The following is an 18,118-nucleotide window of genomic DNA, read 5'->3' on the forward strand; positions in this document are numbered from 1 at the left end:
AGGAACTGGCACAGGGATGTCCCAGTGCAGGAACTGGCACAGGGATGTTCAGGGGCAGGAACTGGCACAGGGATGTCCCAGTGCAGGAACTGGCACAGGGATGTTCAGGGGCAGGAACTGGCACAGGGATGTTCAGGGGCAGAACTGGCACAGGGATGTTCAGGGGCAGGAACTGGCACAGGGATGTGCAGGGGCAGGAACTGGCACAGGGATGTCCCAGTGCAGGAACTGGCACAGGGATGTGCAGGGGCAGGAACTGGCACAGGGATGTCCCAGTGCAGGAACTGGCACAGGGATGTTCAGGGGCAGAACTGGCACAGGGATGTTCAGGGGCAGGAACTGGCACAGGGATGTTCAGGGGCAGGAACTGGCACAGGGATGCCCCAGTGCAGGAACTGGCACAGGGATGTTCAGGGGCAGGAACTGGCACAGGGATGTTCTGGGGCAGGAATTGGCACAGGGATGTTCTGAGGCAGGAACTGGCACAGGGATGCCCCGGTGCAGGAACTGGCACAGGGATGTTCAGGGGCAGGAACTGGCACAGGGATGCTCAGGTGCAGGAACTGGCACAGGGATGTCCCAGTGCAGGAACTGGCACAGGGATGTTCCAGTGCAGGAACTGGCACAGGGATGTTCAGGGGCAGGAACTGGCACAGGGATGTTCAGGGGCAGGAACTGGCACAGGGATGTTCAGGTGCAGGAATTGGCACAGGGATGTTCAGGGGCAGGAATTGGCACAGGGATGTTCAGGTGCAGGAACTGGCACAGGGATGTGCAGGGGCAGGAACTGGCACAGGGATGTTCAGGTGCAGGAACTGGCACAGGGATGTTCAGGTGCAGGAACTGGCACAGGGATGTTCAGGGGCAGGAATTGGCACAGGGATGTTCAGGGGCAGAACTGGCACAGGGATGTTCAGGTGCAGGAACTGGCACAGGGATGTGCAGGGGCAGGAACTGGCACAGGGATGTTCAGGTGCAGGAACTGGCACAGGGATGTTCAGGTGCAGGAACTGGCACAGGGATGTTCAGGGGCAGGAATTGGCACAGGGATGTTCAGGGGCAGAACTGGCACAGGGATGTTCAGGTGCAGGAACTGGCACAGGGATGTCCCAGTGCAGGAACTGGCACAGGGATGTTCAGGGGCAGGAACTGGCACAGGGATGTTCAGGTGCAGGAACTGGCACAGGGATGTTCAGGGGCAGAACTGGCACAGGGATGCTCAGGTGCAGGAACTGGCACAGGGATGTTCAGGGGCAGGAACTGGCACAGGGATGCTCAGGTGCAGGAACTGGCACAGGGATGTTCAGGGGCAGGAACTGGCACAGGGATGTTCAGGTGCAGGAACTGGCACAGGGATGCTCAGGTGCAGGAACTGGCACAGGGATGATCCAGTGCAGGAACTGGCACAGGGATGTTCAGGGGCAGGAACTGGCACAGGGATGTGCAGGTGCAGGAACTGGCACAGGGATGTCCCAGTGCAGGAACTGGCACAGGGATGTTCAGGTGCAGGAACTGGCACACGGGTGCTGAGCACAGGGATGCCCCAGTGCAGGAGTGCTCCATGCTGTGCCCTGTGCCAGGCTCGCCGCAGGGAGCCCCAGCAGTGCCAGGGAAGCACACAGGGCCCATCCATGGAGGGCTAAAGGTGTGTCACTCCCCGGGCTGGCCACGGCTGTGCTGATTTTGCTGTGCCCCACAGGCTGGATCAGAGGCAGCTCCCTGCAGCCTCCCTCCTTCAGCACAGATGCCAGCCCAGCTGGAGCCCCTCACACACCAGTGCTGAGGCATCATTGGAGGGATCAGTTAGGCCAGCCACGCAGGGCACTCCTTCCTGGAGAATCCCAAAGTTTGCAAAGGAGCACAAACATTTAGGGGATCCTTTCCCAAGGCAGCAGCTCCTGCTGGCGAGCCATCGGCATTCCGGCCGAGGCTCATTACTCTGCTCCCAGATGAACAGTAAGTCTCTGGAACAGTACTTACAGCCTGTAATAATATTACTGCTCGCTCTGCTACATGCTCCCTCAGTCATTTTTTCAATTAAAAAAGGCCCAATGCTCTATTAACCTTTTGCCTGCTCCTCCATCCTTCATGTGCCGGCGGCCAGCGTGGCAGGCGCGTGTTGAAGAAGGCATAGATTACTGCAAAGCAGCGCCGAGCCCTCTGTCACGGCCACGATGAACTGTCATTTGTTCATTTCGAAATATGAGCCAGTTTATCAAACTCCCCACCTCTGAACCGCGCTGCAATCTCTTTGTTACCCGGCGGGAGGTGAGGCTCGTGGCTCCTGCCCCCCTTCTGCCACGGACGGGGGTGTTCTGCCCCAAACCCTTCCTCAGAAAGGGCTGGCAGGGCTCCTGCCCCCCTTGTGCCACGGACGGGGGTGTTCTGCCCCAAAGCCTTCCTCAGAAAGGGCTGGCAGGGCTCCTGCCCCCCTTCTGCCACGGACGGGGGTGTTCTGCCCCAAACCCTTCCTCAGAAAGGGCTGGCAGGGCTCCTGCCCCCCTTGTGCCACGGACGGGGGTGTTCTGCCCCAAACCCTTCAGCAGCAGGGCTGGCAGGGCTCCTGCCCCCCTTGTGCCACGGACGGGGGTGTTCTGCCCCAAACCCTTCAGCAGCAGGGCTGGCAGGGCTCCTGCCCCCCTTCTGCCACGGACGGGGGTGTTCTGCCCCAAACCCTTCCTCAGAAAGGGCTGGCAGGGCTCCTGCCCCCCTTGTGCCACGGACGGGGGTGTTCTGCCCCAAAGCCTTCCTCAGAAAGGGCTGGCAGGGCTCCTGACCCCCTTGTGCCACGGACGGGGGTGTTCTGCCCCAAACCCTTCCTCAGAAAGGGCTGGCAGGGCTCCTGACCCCCTTGTGCCACGGACGGGGGTGTTCTGCCCCAAACCCTTCCTCAGAAAGGGCTGGCAGGGCTCCTGACCCCCTTGTGCCACGGACGGGGGTGTTCTGCCCCAAACCCTTCAGCAGAAAGGGCTGGCAGGGCTCCTGACCCCCTTGTGCCACGGACGGGGGTGTTCTGCCCCAAACCCTTCAGCAGCAGGGGCTGGCAGGGCTCCTGACCCCCTTGTGCCACGGGTGGGGGTGTTCTGCCCCAAACCCTTCCTCAGAAAGGGCTGGCAGGGCTCCTGACCCCCTTGTGCCACGGACGGGGGTGTTCTGCCCCAAACCCTTCAGCAGCAGGGCTGGCAGGGCTCCTGACCCCCTTGTGCCACGGACGGGGGTGTTCTGCCCCAAACCCTTCCTCAGAAAGGGCTGGCAGGGCTCCTGCCCCCCTTGTGCCACGGACGGGGGTGTTCTGCCCCAAACCCTTCAGCAGCAGGGCTGGCAGGGCTCCTGCCCCCCTTGTGCCACGGACGGGGGTGTTCTGCCCCAAACCCTTCAGCAGCAGGGGCTCGTGGCTCCTGCCCCCCTTCTGCCACGGACGGGGGTGTTCTGCCCCAAACCCTTCAGCAGCAGGGCTGGCAGGGCTCCTGCCCCCCTTCTGCCACAGACGGGGGTGTTCTGCCCCAAACCCTTCCTCAGAAAGGGCTGGCAGGGCTCCTGCCCCCCTTGTGCCACGGACGGGGGTGTTCTGCCCCAAACCCTTCAGCAGCAGGGCTGGCAGGGCTCCTGCCCCCCTTGTGCCACGGACGGGGGTGTTCTGCCCCAAACCCTTCAGCAGCAGGGCTGGCAGGGCTCCTGACCCCCTTGTGCCACGGACGGGGGTGTTCTGCCCCAAACCCTTCAGCAGCAGGGCTGGCAGGGCTCCTGACCCCCTTGTGCCACGGGTGGGGGTGTTCTGCCCCAAACCCTTCAGCAGCAGGGCTGGCAGGGCTCCTGACCCCCTTGTGCCACGGGTGGGGGTGTTCTGCCCCAAACCCTTCAGCAGCAGGGCTGGCAGGGCTCCTGCCCCCCTTGTGCCACGGGTGGGGGTGTTCTGCCCCAAACCCTTCAGCAGAAAGGGCTGGCAGGGCTCCTGACCCCCTTCTGCCACGGACGGGGGTGTTCTGCCCCAAACCCTTCAGCAGAAAGGGCTGGCAGGGCTCCTGACCCCCCTTGTGCCACGGGTGGGGGTGTTCTGCCCCAAACCCTTCAGCAGTAAGGGCTGGCAGGGCTCCTGACCCCCTTGTGCCACGGGTGGAGCTGTTCTGCCCCAAACCCTTCCTCAGAAAGGGCTGGCAGGGCTCCTGACCCCCCTTGTGCCACGGACGGGGGTGTTCTGCCCCAAACCCTTCAGCAGCAGGGGCTCGTGGCTCCTGACCCCCTTCTGCCACGGACGGGGGTGTTCTGCCCCAAACCCTTCAGCAGCAGGGGCTGGCAGGGCTCCTGACCCCCCTTGTGCCACGGGTGGGGGTGTTCTGCCCCAAACCCTTCAGCAGCAGGGCTGGCAGGGCTCCTGACCCCCCTTGTGCCACGGACGGGGGTGTTCTGCCCCAAACCCTTCAGCAGCAGGGCTGGCAGCTCGAGAAAATGTTACAAAGAAATGCAGCCATTGGCACGGTCCTGGCAGGAGGAGCCGTGTGTCCCATCCCTCATCCCATCCAGCTTCCCGGGGCTTTCCCGGCAGGGTTTACACACGGACCCGGGTAAAGTGCTGCCGCCTGGGGGTCCCACCACTGCCAAACACGCTGGGGGTTATTTCACCCCCATTTATTTCTCATTTGCTGCTTTTATTCCTCTCTCAAGGCACCAGCCGCTGGCTCTAGCTGCAGGGACTTGTTAGACAAGAGGCCCGGATGCTCCAGTTTGATTTCCAGGATCCACAAAGAACAGTGTACAACACATTATTTGCTAGAAATTACCTGAAGCTCAGCCCTGCGGAGCTCACTGTGCTGTGCAGAAAAGAGACCCTGTTCCAATCAATATCCTTTCCACGGTCTCTGCCTGTCCACTGGCCATTATTTCTCTGGGTTTATTTTGCTTACAGTCCCAGCTGCATCCATAGGAGAGCTCCAAGAGGTTTGGAAGTGGGTTCTGAGCTCTATCCCTCTCCCTGGCAAGGTTACGTGTCCTGGAAAGAGATGATTGCCATAAAACTGCTTCAGAGAAGTCCTCCAAAAATGCCTGCCTCTGTCCCAGCAGTGGAGAGAGCAAAAGAACAGAGAATTTGCAGCATCATCTCCATAAGGCCTCGGAATTTCACTCCCTAACCCTGCCTGCACCCAAGAGCGCGTGCCTGTGTCGGTGGGGAAGGGCTTGCACAGCTTCCCCAGCTCCAGCCTGGGGATTCTCTCCTTGTGGAGCAGCCTCAGGTTAAAGGTGCCTGCTAATTCCATCATTCCTCCTGCACGAGTTCCCATATCCAGCTATCAGGGCATTTTCCCCTCTTTCCCTGATGAGCTAAACACTCAGGCTCTTTCAGCTGGTTGCTGCGCAGTGCCTTTTTGGCTGCAGGTAATTTTTATGGCTATTTTCTCTTCTCTCCCCTGGTTCCAGCGTCCCCTCGAGCCCTGAGTACCACAACAGGCTGCAGCACTGCAATATCTGGCCACAAGTGCCCCATGCTGAGGCAGGAGCAGCTCCCCTACATTTAGCAGGCCTTCCATTAGCCCATTTCCCACAGCAGCTTTTTGGGTATCATTATTTATTCGAGGACAAACACCTAAAAGCTGGGTGTTTTTCAGAGCTGCGGTGTCCTGCCGGGTGACACAGGGTCTCTGGTGCCCCCCAGCCCCTCAGCCTGCTCCTGCTGCTCCCTGCTCCCCCTTCCCAGCCCCCAGATTTATTATTCCGCAGCCGTTGCGTCCAATTGCATTTGAAATCAATTAGCACAGGTACTCAGAGATGAATGTTCCCGCTCTGAAAAAAGGTGATGAAAACATACCATTTAAATAGAAATCAATTTCCCTTTCATGTATATCTTCCTCGCTGCTGCCCGAAATTAATAGTTTTTAGATATTTGTGGGGGAGACCAGAGGCTCCCCTCGTGAAGCACTTCCTCTCCTCCTCCTCCTCCTCTCCGGCTCTCCCACGCCTCTCCCCTCTCTCGGAGGTGCTGCTGCCTTTGCTGCTGCCAGGAGAGCGGCAGCTGCCTCCTCCCTGCTCATTTTCGGGCCATCATTAGCCACTTCTCCGTGGGAAACTCTTTAACTGGAGCGCGGAGAAACAGCGGGGCCGCAGCGCAGGCAGCCCGGGCAGGGCCGGATCTTCAGCCGAGCCCGAGCTCAATTACCCTCCCGGGGAGAGCAGGGGCATCGAGGCACCGGCCCTCCCCGGCCCAGAGAAGTGCATGAGCCGGCTAAAAAGAAAAAAAAAAAATTGCATTTTTTTGCTAAATTTTCCTGGAAAATTGTGATCTTTGTCCCGCGCTCCATAGATCCCCCGAAGGAGGAATTTCCCCTGGGCTCAAGCAGCTCTCAGCAGTCAGGAGATGACCTTTGATGGAGTGCCCTAAAACTGACCCTAAAGCTGACCCTCATCCCTGGCACTTAATGCCAAGCCTCTTCCCACCCTGCTCGTCCACAGGGACCAGCACTTTAACGCCATAATAATTTCATTTATTATCTTCTTTAGGCTACAAAATCTAATCCCCAAATTCAGGCAAGCATCTGTCCTCCTCGTTTCCCACAAGGCTCCAAATTGCCGCCAGCCCCTCTGCCTCCCTGATCCCTTCGATCTGGTTTGCTAGCAGTGCTGTTCTTAATCTCCCTCTCCAATCGTTTTTCCTCACCATCTGTTTTCCAGCTTGGGGAGGACCCTGGGATTCCTGGCTGTAATCCCGTGGCCATCCCAAACGAAGGGGGGCAGCAGCAAAGTGAGGGGCTGCGCTGCTGCTGGGCCCTGGGGGAAATGCAAGGGCCAATTAGGTCATGTTTGTAGGAAATGGGGGCAGTTCTGATAGTGGTGAGGTGCTGAAGGGTCCTGGAGAGGCTGTGGAGCTGTGGGGCTGCCATGGGAGCAGAGATGTGGTGGGGCAGAGGTGCCCCAGGGCCCCTGATCCCTGGGCTGTGCCCATGTGGTGGGGCAGAGGTGCCCCAGGGCCCCTGATCCCTGGGCTGTGCCCATGTGGTGGGGCAGAGGTGCCCCAGGGTCCCTGATCCCTGGGCTGTGCCCATGTGGTGGGGCAGAGGTGCCCCAGGGTCCCTGATCCCTGGGCTGGCTGTGCCCATGTGGTGGGGCAGAGGTGCCCCAGGGTCCCTGATCCCTGGGCTGTGCCCATGTGGTGGGGCAGAGGTGCCCCAGGGTCCCTGATCCCTGGGCTGGCTGTGCCCATGTGGTGGGCAGAGGTGCCCCAGGGCCCCTGATCCCTGGGCTGTGCCCATGTGGTGGGGCAGAGGTGCCCCAGGGCCCCCTTTCCCTGTGTCAGGACCCCCACCCAGCCCCTGGGAGCAGCTCAGGAGTGCCAAAGGCACAGGGACACCTTGCAGGCGATGCCCTCATTTGCATGTTTCATTTTTAGACATTTCTGAGCTCTGCCCATGAATTCTCCACGAGAAATCAGGTTTTCAGCGCAGCCCCTGGTTGCAGAGGTCAGGAATCAAACCTGCTCACATCCTCAGTGGTTCTGGTCTCCAGGTATTGATCCAGGCCGGCTCCATTTTCCCCACTCTCCGCTTGATTCCTGCCACTGCCTATTTTTGGTTTGTGCTTCCTGCCAGCAAGATCCTTCTGGAGCTTTTCTCGGGCTCCTGCTTTGCCTCCCCCTGGCACTGCAGCACCTCCAGCCCTCCTGGCTGCCTCCTGCTCCTGCCCTGTGCCCGTGGAGGGGCTTTGGGAGCTTGGGCTGGGTTTGTAGTTACAGCTCATGTTCGTATTTTAATCCAGAGATTTCATTCCCCTCCCAACCAACCCCTCTGCGTTGCTAGGATTTGTATCCCCCTCTTATTTTTAGATCTAGATATTTGCTAAAAGTATGGATTTTCACCCATCTCTCGGGCTGGCAATGGCTCTGTGTGGGTAGGACTGCAAATCTGAGTTATTCCATCTTCACATAGCCAGGACACCTTGCTAAAGGCTCATTTGGGGTTCTGTCTGCCTGCGGGGTGCAAACAGAGTCGGAGCTATCCAAACCCCTGTCCTCCACCCCATCCATTTGTTTTTCCTGGCTGTGATCTCTGTGATTTCCCCTCCCTGTTATTTGTTACCCGCTCTGACTAACGCAGGCTGGCAGGCTCAGAAATCAATTCAGCCCCGCAGTTTCAGTCTCAGAAGAGCCGTGTGGGGATGGCTGCCACCTTCCCGGGATGCCTGGTGACAGGAGATAAATCGCCGTGGATTTTTTGCCAACGTGCCATATTTCAAACTCATAATCAGTCCAGCACCACCTCGGCTTCCTGCAGCATCTCCTTCCCCCCACGGTGATTTATGGCCCCGGGTAGCCACACCAATTGTACATTTCTAATCCTCTCTTGTATAATTTCTCTTTGCTGCATTTCCTTAATTACCCTCTCTCTGACCTTCCTTTTCCTCCCTTAGCCCTGCTTCCAGCTTGCTCCTGGCCTTGCTTGCCCTCACTTGACTCCCTCATTTAATTTACGGTGTGAACGTGGTTCGTGAGCGCCCTCAGCCCTGGTGACACCTGGTGACATTGGGGTGTTGGGTGGCGTGTTCCTGAGGCTGGAGCAGGGTGGGAGGCTGGGTTTGGGTACGTGGCCTGGAAAACTCCACAGCAAAGGAGGTGGACAGTCTCTCCTCTGGGCTGTTGAAGCCACCCCAACATCCCTTCCCCGAGTGTAAGGGGCTCCTGGTCCCAGCGCTGGCATTTGTCACCTCTGCTGTCACTAATCCCAAACACCCAGACATCCTGTGAGGAGATCTGGGACAGAGCACCCTGTGATCCCAGTGCTGCAGGGACACAAACCCAGGTGCCAGCTCTGGGACAGAGCACCCTGTGATCCCAGTGCTGCAGGGACACAAATCCATGGCCAGCTGTGGGACAGAGCACCCTGTGATCCCAGTGCTGCAGGGACACAAACCCAGGTGCCATCTGTGGGACAGAGCACCCTGTGATGCCAGTGCTGCAGGGACACAAACCCAGGTGCCAGCTCTGGGACAGAGCACCCTGTGATCCCAGTGCTGCAGGGACACAAACCCAGGTGCCAGCTGTGGGACAGAGCACCCTGTGATCCCAGTGCTGCAGGGACACAAACCCAGGTGCCAGCTCTGGGACAGAGCACCCTGTGATCCCAGTGCTGCAGGGACACAAACCCAGGTGCCAGCTGTGGGACAGAGCACCCTGTGATCCCAGTGCTGCAGGGACACAAATCCAGGTGCCAGCTGTGGGACAGAGCACCCTGTGATCCCAGTGCTGCAGGGACACAAACCCAGGTGCCAGCTCTGGGACAGAGCACCCTGTGATCCCAGTGCTGCAGGGACACAAACCCAGGTGCCAGCTCTGGGACAGAGCACCCTGTGATCCCAGTGCTGCAGGGACACAAACCCAGGTGCCAGCTGTGGGACAGAGCACCTTGTGATCCCAGTGCTGCAGGGACACAAATCCATGGCCAGCTGTGGGACAGAGCACCCTGTGATCCCAGTGCTGCAGGGACACAAACCCAGGTGCCAGCTGTGGGACAGAGCACCCTGTGATCCCAGTGCTGCAGGGACACAAACCCAGGTGCCAGCTGTGGGACAGAGCACCCTGTGATCCCAGTGCTGCAGGGACACAAATCCATGGCCAGCTCTGGGACAGAGCACCCTGTGATGCCAGTGCTGCAGGGACACAAATCCATGGCCAGCTCTGGGACAGAGCACCCTGTGATCCCAGTGCTGCAGGGACACAAACCCAGGTGCCAGCTGTGGGACAGAGCACCCTGTGATGCCAGTGCTGCAGGGACACAAACCCAGGTGCCAGCTCTGGGACAGAGCACCCTGTGATCCCAGTGCTGCAGGGACACAAATCCATGGCCAGCTCTGGGACAGAGCACCCTGTGATCCCAGTGCTGCAGGGACACAAATCCATGGCCAGCTCTGGGACAGAGCACCCTGTGATCCCAGTGCTGCAGGGACACAAATCCATGGCCAGCTCTGGGACAGAGCACCCTGTGATCCCAGTGCTGCAGGGACACAAACCCAGGTGCCAGCTCTGGGACAGAGCACCCTGTGATCCCAGTGCTGCAGGGACACAAATCCATGGCCAGCTCTGGGACAGAGCACCCTGTGATCCCAGTGCTGCAGGGACACAAACCCAGGTGCCAGCTGTGGGACAGAGCACCCTGTGATCCCAGTGCTGCAGGGACACAAATCCATGGCCAGCTCTGGGACAGAGCACCCTGTGATCCCAGTGCTGCAGGGACACAAATCCATGGCCAGCTGTGGGACAGAGCACCCTGTGATCCCAGTGCTGCAGGGACACAAATCCATGGCCAGCTCTGGGATCCTGGCACAGAAGGGCATAGAGGAATTGTGGAATCTCTGCAGGCTGGAAAAGCCCTCCAAGTTCCTAGAGACCAAATGTTCATGAGGCCACCACTGTCCCCAGGTGCCACATCCCCAAGCTTTGAACCTCCAGGGAAGGGGATGCCATCTGGGCAGTGCTGGGGCCCAAGGGCACAGGGAAAGCACACCAGTTAACTTTAAGCAATCACTGGAACATCTTCTTCATAATTAATAAATGGGAGATGTTCCTGCAGCTAATCAATAAAGTTGTTAGAGGGAATTGATCGCAGGGGGAACTCTTTTTGTGGGTACAATTTTTCACCTCTGCGGAGCAAAGGGCTCCCCGGGGTGCTCTCACCGTGATGGGCACGGCGAGCCTGACCCACACAGCCAGCCAGGGAGAGACAGTTCATTCATTAATTAACTAATTGACACCCTGAGGGCCAGCCGAGGGGCACTCCCGGGGTGAGCTGGGCACCCTCAGTCGGTGCCCCTGTGCCAGCGGGATAACCGGGGTGTGCCCCGGGGGAGCAGCGGGATAACCGGGGTGTGCCCCGGGGGAGCACCGGGATAACCGGGGTGTGCCCCGGAGGAGCACCGGGATAACCGGGGTGTGCCCCGGGGAAGCACCGGGATAACCGGGGTGTGCCCCGCGGGAGCAGCGGGATAACCGGGATGTTCCCCGCGGGAGCAGCGGGATAACCGGGGTGTGCCCGGAGGAGCAGCGGGATAACCGGGGTGTGCCCGGGGGAGCAGCCAGTACTGCCTGTAATTAACTGCAGCCAGCCAATCTCCTCCAGATCCATCCCAGCCCGACCAATAACTAAATCCTGGCTCGGTCGCTACCTGTGGAGCGTGCGGACAAGGGTGAGCGTCTCTGATCCGCCGCTTCCTTCTGCTGGACCGGGGAATCGCGGACCGACCGGGATCCCATGTGGTGCATGATTTAAAACTTGAGGGACAAGAAAATCCTGGAGGAGACCCATTAGCTCGGCGTCCCCACTGACACTTCTCCCGCTGTGTTCATGATCTGATGTTCCCTTCTGACCCCCCCACTCATTTTCCTTTGTCCTTTTGTCATTCTAGCGGGGCAGTGGGACACGTTCTCGGTGACACCCCAGCGGCCCCTGGGTTGAGCGCGCACCCCCGCTTTGCTCGGCTCCTCGGGACCCCTCAGGTACCCCCAGTGCCAGGCTGGGAGAGCAGAGCAGGGCAGGAGCCGCAGGGGCTGTGTCCCCCTCGCACAGTGCAGCCCTCACTCATATTTTTCATCCCGGCTGAGGGTACAGTGTCAGCCGATGACCTCTGTCACACGCCAGTGCTTTCTGGGATGTAAATTAGGGCCTTTTTTCCCCCCATCTGGACAGATAAGACGGACTCTGAGCCGGCCGTCTCGGAAGCCGATATTTATTGTGAGCGCACCGCTCCTCTCAGCAGGTGGACAGAGATAATACTGTCATTATGCGCTCGGAAAATGCTTTGTAAAATTTGGTAAAGTCCGCCAGATAACATCTGCCTCGAGGAGTGCTCCGCTGTAAACAGGCCTCGGAAAAACAGCACCCACCTCTTCTCCCCGGCAATATCGATTTTTGGTGTTGGAAAGGGTCACATTCAAATGGGCGGCACAAAGAGCGGCCGCAGCTCCCGCTTTTCACAAAGAACAAAGTGCTGCGGCTGCGGCAGCGGCTGCGGCCGCCGCCTTTCCCACGGGAGCGGGCAGCTGCTGCCCCGGGCACCGGGCAGCGCCGGCAGTGCCCCGCCGGGAGCCCCGGGCACCGGGCTGGGCCGGCAGTGCCCCGCCGGGAGCCCCGGGCACCGGGCCGGGCTGGGCTGGGGCTGGGGGCACCGGGCAGCGCCGGCAGTGCCCCGCCGGGAGCCCCGGGCACCGGGCCGGGCTGGGCTGGGGCTGGGGGCACCGGGCCGGGCTGGGGCTGCTTCTGCCCCGGGCACCGGGCCGGGCTGGGCTGGGCTGGGGGCACCGGGCCGGGCTGGGCTGGGGCTGGGGGCACAGGGCTGGGCTGGGGCTGCTGCTGCCCCGGGCACCGGGCAGCGCCGGCAGTGCCCCGCCGGGAGCCCCGGGCACCGGGCCGGGCTGGGGCTACTTCTGCCCCGGGCACCGGGCCGGGACAGGTCTGGGGGCTGCGGGAGCCGCGGGCACACCGGAGCCCGAGCCGGCACCGGGAGCTCCGTGCGCCCCCGGGCCGGGATGCGGAGCAGGAGGAGGAGGAGGAGGAGGAAGGTCTGTCCCGGCTGCTCACCTGGCAGCCAGCTGGGACAGGGACATTCCGGAGAGCCGAGGGCTTTCCCTGTCCTTCCAGGGCAGATGAGCGAGGAGTGTGGAAATCAGAGGTGCTGGACCTCAGAGCGCTGTGCCCCAGGCGTGCCCCATCCCTGGCACCGCTGCTGTGTGCCAGCACCCCGCAGCATGCCCCAGCCCCAGGCACTCCGGGCACCCAGGCTGTGCCAGCACGGCCCTGTCCCGCCCTGGTGCTCTCCCCAAACCCCTGCCTGCTGCTGCAAGCCCAGCCCGGCCTCGCAGCCCGCAGCAGAGGGTGCTGGGGCACTGCAGCATCGTGAGGAAATTCCGAGCCCTTGTCCCTCAGGAGCGCCTTGGACACAGCTCCGGCTCTAACGGGAAGCAAAAGCCTCGGCAGCAGAAAAGAAAACGCAGGAGGGGCACAGGCGGCGGCTGCTGTTGGGAGGAAAGGGTTTTGCCCGAGGAGCTCCCAATGCCCTCCATCCCCACGGCATCGTTTATTCACATTGCCCGTGTACAGAGCGGGGCTGGGACAGACACATCGATCGGGAGCTCAGAAAAGGAACCGGGGTGCAGGGCTGGAAGGGAGGGAGGGAGGGAGGGAGGGCTGGCAGCGGGATCCCTGAGAGCACCCGGGAACATCCCACGGGCCGGGCAGGGCCGGGCAGGGCAGGGCAGGGCAGGGCACGGGTGTGCCACCACCCCCAGCCCCTGCAGCCCTCCGCTGCACAGGGCACAAGCAGAGGACAAAAGGGGCTCAGGAGGGACCCCTGGCTCTCACAGCTCCTGCCAGCAGGGTGGAGCTGGGCAGGTGTCAGGCTCTGCTCCGGGGAGCAGGGACAGGAGAGGAGCTGGAGGAGCTCGTGCTGCTCCCCAAGGCAGGGACATGGCCCTGGGGCTTTGGGAACCAGGAACGGGGAGATGATGCTCTGTGTCACACGCACGAGGGAGCTGGCACCTTGTGAGGGAAAAACAATCGTGCTTCCCACTGAATAAAAGGTGGCTGGAGGCTCTGGCAAAGCCAGCTGGGCCCGGTTGTGGCTTTGGGATGGCCGGGCTTTGGGAGCTGTCCTGCTCTCTATCTCCATGCCCGTGCCCTGCCTGCATCCCTTGCTCCCTGGATGGATGTGGGAGCAGCAGCTCCCGGAGATGCTCCATCCTTCACCTCCAAATCCCCAGCGCTGCTGCCACGGAGCCTGGAGAGGGGCTTTGAGCTCCTTCAAAATCCATCTCCCTGCTCATTACTATGCCGGGCAATTTTTCATTCATCGGGAATCTACGGCAGCATTTTAATGCGAGAAGCTCCCCGCTCTGTTTCTCTTCCCCTGAAGAAAAATAGCTTAATTTCTGCAGTTTGATAGATTTTCCTGAGCCTTCAAAAGGTAGAGAAAGACTCTTGAAAATCGGTCGTTGAACTATCCACAGGCATTTTATAATGGCCGTAAATAGGCCTGGACTGAATAGCTCTCCAGGCATCGGCTTGAATGGTGTCCTTGACACTGTTATTATTATCCCCACGGAGGAAAAAGGGAAAAAAGAAAGGGAAGGGAAGTCTGGGAGCCTCTCCACGCTGCAGTTGGTGTGTCTCTGGGCTGGAAGAGCCAAATCCCCCCCTGCTGGATCTGCACCCCCGGAGATGTGCTGGTTTTCACCTCCCAGAATTGCCATAAATTTCATGCAATTTCCTGCATTAAAAAAAAAAAATCAATGAACTTGAGAAATTTTGCAAACTCTGGAGCAAATGAAGTACAAGAAGTTTAGGGGAATTTATTTTCTGCCTTTTTGCCCCTTTGCCAGCCTAAATCTGTGGTTGCTTTCCATCAGGGAATGGCTTTTGTAACTTCCAAGCTGCTGTGCTCTTTGCTGAGGAGCAGCCCCAGTTTTGGGGTTGCTTTTCAGGGTGACCACTTGCAGCACCCCACCACGGGGCAGCTCGAGGGGTTCCCAAACCCACCTGGACCAGCAGACCTCCACCAAACCTGTCCCTCTCACCTTGGATCCTCTGGGACTGTGTCACCGTGTGGAAAAGCTCGAGGTTAATCAGCAAGAACAATTTTCTCAGCTTAAATAGGCTGCTTTCATTTCTTGAAAGGCACTCTGATTTTTCCAGCCCCCTCACAAGGCAAAAATAGCGTGTCCCAGAAATGTCAGGGGCGTGTGGGTTCTCCTCGTGGGGAAGGAGCACAGCCAGCAGCCGTGCCTCTGCTGGAGCAGCCTCGGGGCCCTGCAGGGCTGATGCTGTGCCAGCCTGTGGGCTGTGCTGCAAGTCACACAATTCCGGGTGGAAAAGCAGCTCAGAGCCCACCAGTGCCAGCTGTGCCATGGCAGGGACACCTCCCGCTCTCCCAGGCGCTCCAGCCCTGCCCAGCCTGGCCTGGGCACTGCCAGGGGCAGCCACAGCTGTGCCAGGGCCTGCCCACCCTGCCAGCCAGGATGTGCTCCTTATCCCCTCCCCTTCCCGTGGGGCTCAAACAGAATAAATAAATCTGCGTTTTACCCCTTGGCTTGTGCTCAAACATGGCTCAGCCTGGGGCTGGACCCGATCTCTGCTGTGAGGACAGGGGGGAGCGAGGTCCCTGGGTGTGCTGGGGATCCCTGGGTGTGCTCGGGATGCCCTGGGTGCTTTTGTGTGCCCTGGGGTCCCTGAGCGTGCTCTGGGTGCCCTGGGTGTGCTGGGGATCCCTGGGTGCTCTTGTGTGCCCCGGGTGCCTGTGAGTGCCCTGGGTGCCCGGCTGGTCCACGGCAGTGCCCCAGGTTTGTGTCCCAGCAGCTCCCCAGGTTTGTGTCCCAGCAGTTCCCCAGGTTTGTGTCCCAGCAGCTCCCCAGGTTTGTGTCCCAGCAGTTCCCCGGGTCTGGGTGCCCTGTGTCCCCAGCAGTTCCCCGGGTCTGGGTGCCCTGTGTCCCCAGCAGTTCCCCGGGTCTGGGTGCCCTGTGTCCCCAGCAGTTCCCCAGGTTTGTGTCCCAGCAGTTCCCCAGGTTTGTGTCCCAGCAGTTCCCCAGGTTTGTGTCCCAGCAGTTCCCCGGGTTTGTGTCCCAGCAGTTCCCCGGGTTTGTGTCCCAGCAGTTCCCCAGGTTTGTGTCCCAGCAGTTCCCCGGGTTTGTGTCCCCAGCAGTTCCCCAGCAGTCGCCCCCGGGTCTGGGTGCCCTGTGTCCCAGCAGTTCCCCAGGTTTGTGTCCCAGCAGCTCCCCGGGTTTGTGTCCCAGCAGTTCCCCAGGTTTGTGTCCCAGCAGTTCCCCGGGTTTGTGTCCCAGCAGTTCCCCAGGTTTGTGTCCCAGCAGTTCCCCGGGTTTGTGTCCCAGCAGTTCCCCGGGTTTGTGTCCCAGCAGTTCCCTGGGTCTGGGTGTCCTGTGTCCCAGCAGTTCCCCAGGTTTGTGTCCCAGCAGTTCCCCAGGTTTGTGTCCCAGCAGCTCCCCGGGTTTGGGTGCCCTGTGTCCCAGCAGTTCCCCGGGTTTGGGTGCCCTGTGTCCCAGCAGTTCCCCGGGTTTGGGTGCCCTGTGTCCCAGCAGTTCCCCGGGTCTGGGTGCCCTGTGTCCCAGCAGTCCCCCCCGGGTCTGGGTGCCCTGTGTCCCCAGCATTCCCCAGCAGTCCCCCCCGGGTCTGGGTGCCCTGTGTCCCAGCAGTCCCCCCCGGGTCTGGGTGCCCTGTGTCCCAGCAGTCCCCCCCGGGTCTGGGTGCCCTGTGTCCCAGCAGTTCCCTGGGTCTGGGTGCCCTGTGTCCCCAGCATTCCCCAGCAGTCCCCCCCGGGTCTGGGTGCCCTGTGTCCCAGCAGTCCCCCCCGGGTCTGGGTGCCCTGTGTCCCAGCAGTTCCCCAGCAGTTCCCCGGGTCTGGGTGCCCTGTGTCCCAGCAGTTCCCCGGGTCTGGGTGCCCTGTGTCCCCAGCATTCCCCCCCGGGTCTGGGTGCCCTGTGTCCCCAGCATTCCCCAGCAGTCCCCCCCGGGTCTGGGTGCCCCTCCCGGCGCTGGCAGCGCTGCCGCCCTTCCCGGCACCGCGGCGCTAATTACTCGGCTTCGTTAGGGAGCGACAGCCCCGGAGCTCCCCGGGGGCTCCTCCGCCGCCTTTCCTGGAAGTGTTTCCTCCCCGGGCCGCGGCAGTTCCGCCTCGATCCATAATTGATGGCCGGGAGGGAGCGGAGCCTCCCTCCCCTCCCCAGATCCGGCTGGCAGCCCCCGCTGTCCCAGGCAGGGATTTCCAGCCCTGTCAGTCTCCTGGCCTGCCGGGAAACCCAAAATCCCCGACCCAAACTGTGTGGTTAATGCCCCCAGCCCACCCAGTGGTTGCAGAATTCCCAGCTCCGGGCTCGGAGCAGCAGCGAGCACTCGGAGGTTTTCATCGTCTCCCTCCTCCCCCGGCAGTGCAGGAGGACAGACAGAGCAGGCACGAAATGAATCCCACAAAACCACCGCTGACAGGTTTAAAAATCTATTTTCCTGCAAGGATCTACGGGAAGGACGGGTGATTAATGACGACTATGAAGAAAAGGTTTTATCCAGCAGATTAATTCCAACGGGTGTTTAAATCCTTAGCGGGGTCGGACAGGATGCTGCGAGGAGCAGCTGGGGGGGCTCCTGGGCATCTCCCCAGCAGGGCACGGCATTCCAGCCCTGGTGCCAAGGCTCCCCCCAGCAGTGCCTGCCTGTCCTTGTCCCTGTCCCCCTTCGGCTGCTGCGAGCAGTTTGGGTGGAATAATGCAACGTTTCACCCAAAAAAGGGGATATCTGTCACCCTCACGTGTGTTTTCCCCTGCAGAGACAGCCAAGGAGAAGGAACCTGGTGTAGATGGAGGGTGACCACTTCCTCCAGTTTGGGAGAAAAAAGTATTTATTCTCTTTGAATCCCTCAGGACTCGGAGCTGGAAGGCACGACCTCCCACATCCCCCGGGGCAGCAGGCGGGCACGGAGGGCTGGTGGGGTCCAGCCAGCCCCTCCCTGCATCCCAGAAGTGCTGCCCAGGGAAGCTTTGCTGCCCTCTGCCCCTGCAGGAGCGCCCAGCTCCATCCTGGAGGAGGTGAGTCCCTGCAGGGTCTGGCCTGGAAAGGACCTTCCAGCCCACCCAGCCCTGCCCCGGGCTGCTGGGACAGGCAGGTCTGGAGCTGCAGCTCTCCGGGTTCTGAGCCCCTGAGTCCCGTGTCCTCCTTCCCGTGGTGTGTCTGACAGGACTCCATTGGGGACCCCTGTCCTGTGCTGTGTCCCTGCCCGTGGAGGGGGCTGGAACTGGCTGAGCTTTCCAGCCCAAAGCACCCCAGCACTGTGTGCCCCAGCCCAAAGCACCCCAGCACTGTGTGCCCCAGCCCAAAGCACCCCAGGGCTGTGTGCCCCAGCCCAAAGCACCCCAGCGCTGTGTGCCCCAGCCCAAAGCACCCCAGCGCTGTGTGCCCCAGCCCAAAGCACCCCAGGGCTGTGTGCCCCAGCCCAAAGCACCCCAGCGCTGTGTGCCCCAGCCCAAAGCACCCCAGGGCTGTGTGCCCCAGCCCAAAGCACCCCAGGGCTGTGTGCCCCAGCCCAAAGCACCCCAGCGCTGTGTGCCCCAGCCCAAAGCACCCCAGGGCTGTGTGCCCCAGCCCAAAGC

Source organism: Passer domesticus, chromosome W (genome assembly GCF_036417665.1).
Source record: "Passer domesticus isolate bPasDom1 chromosome W, bPasDom1.hap1, whole genome shotgun sequence".
NCBI lineage: Eukaryota > Metazoa > Chordata > Aves > Passeriformes > Passeridae > Passer > Passer domesticus.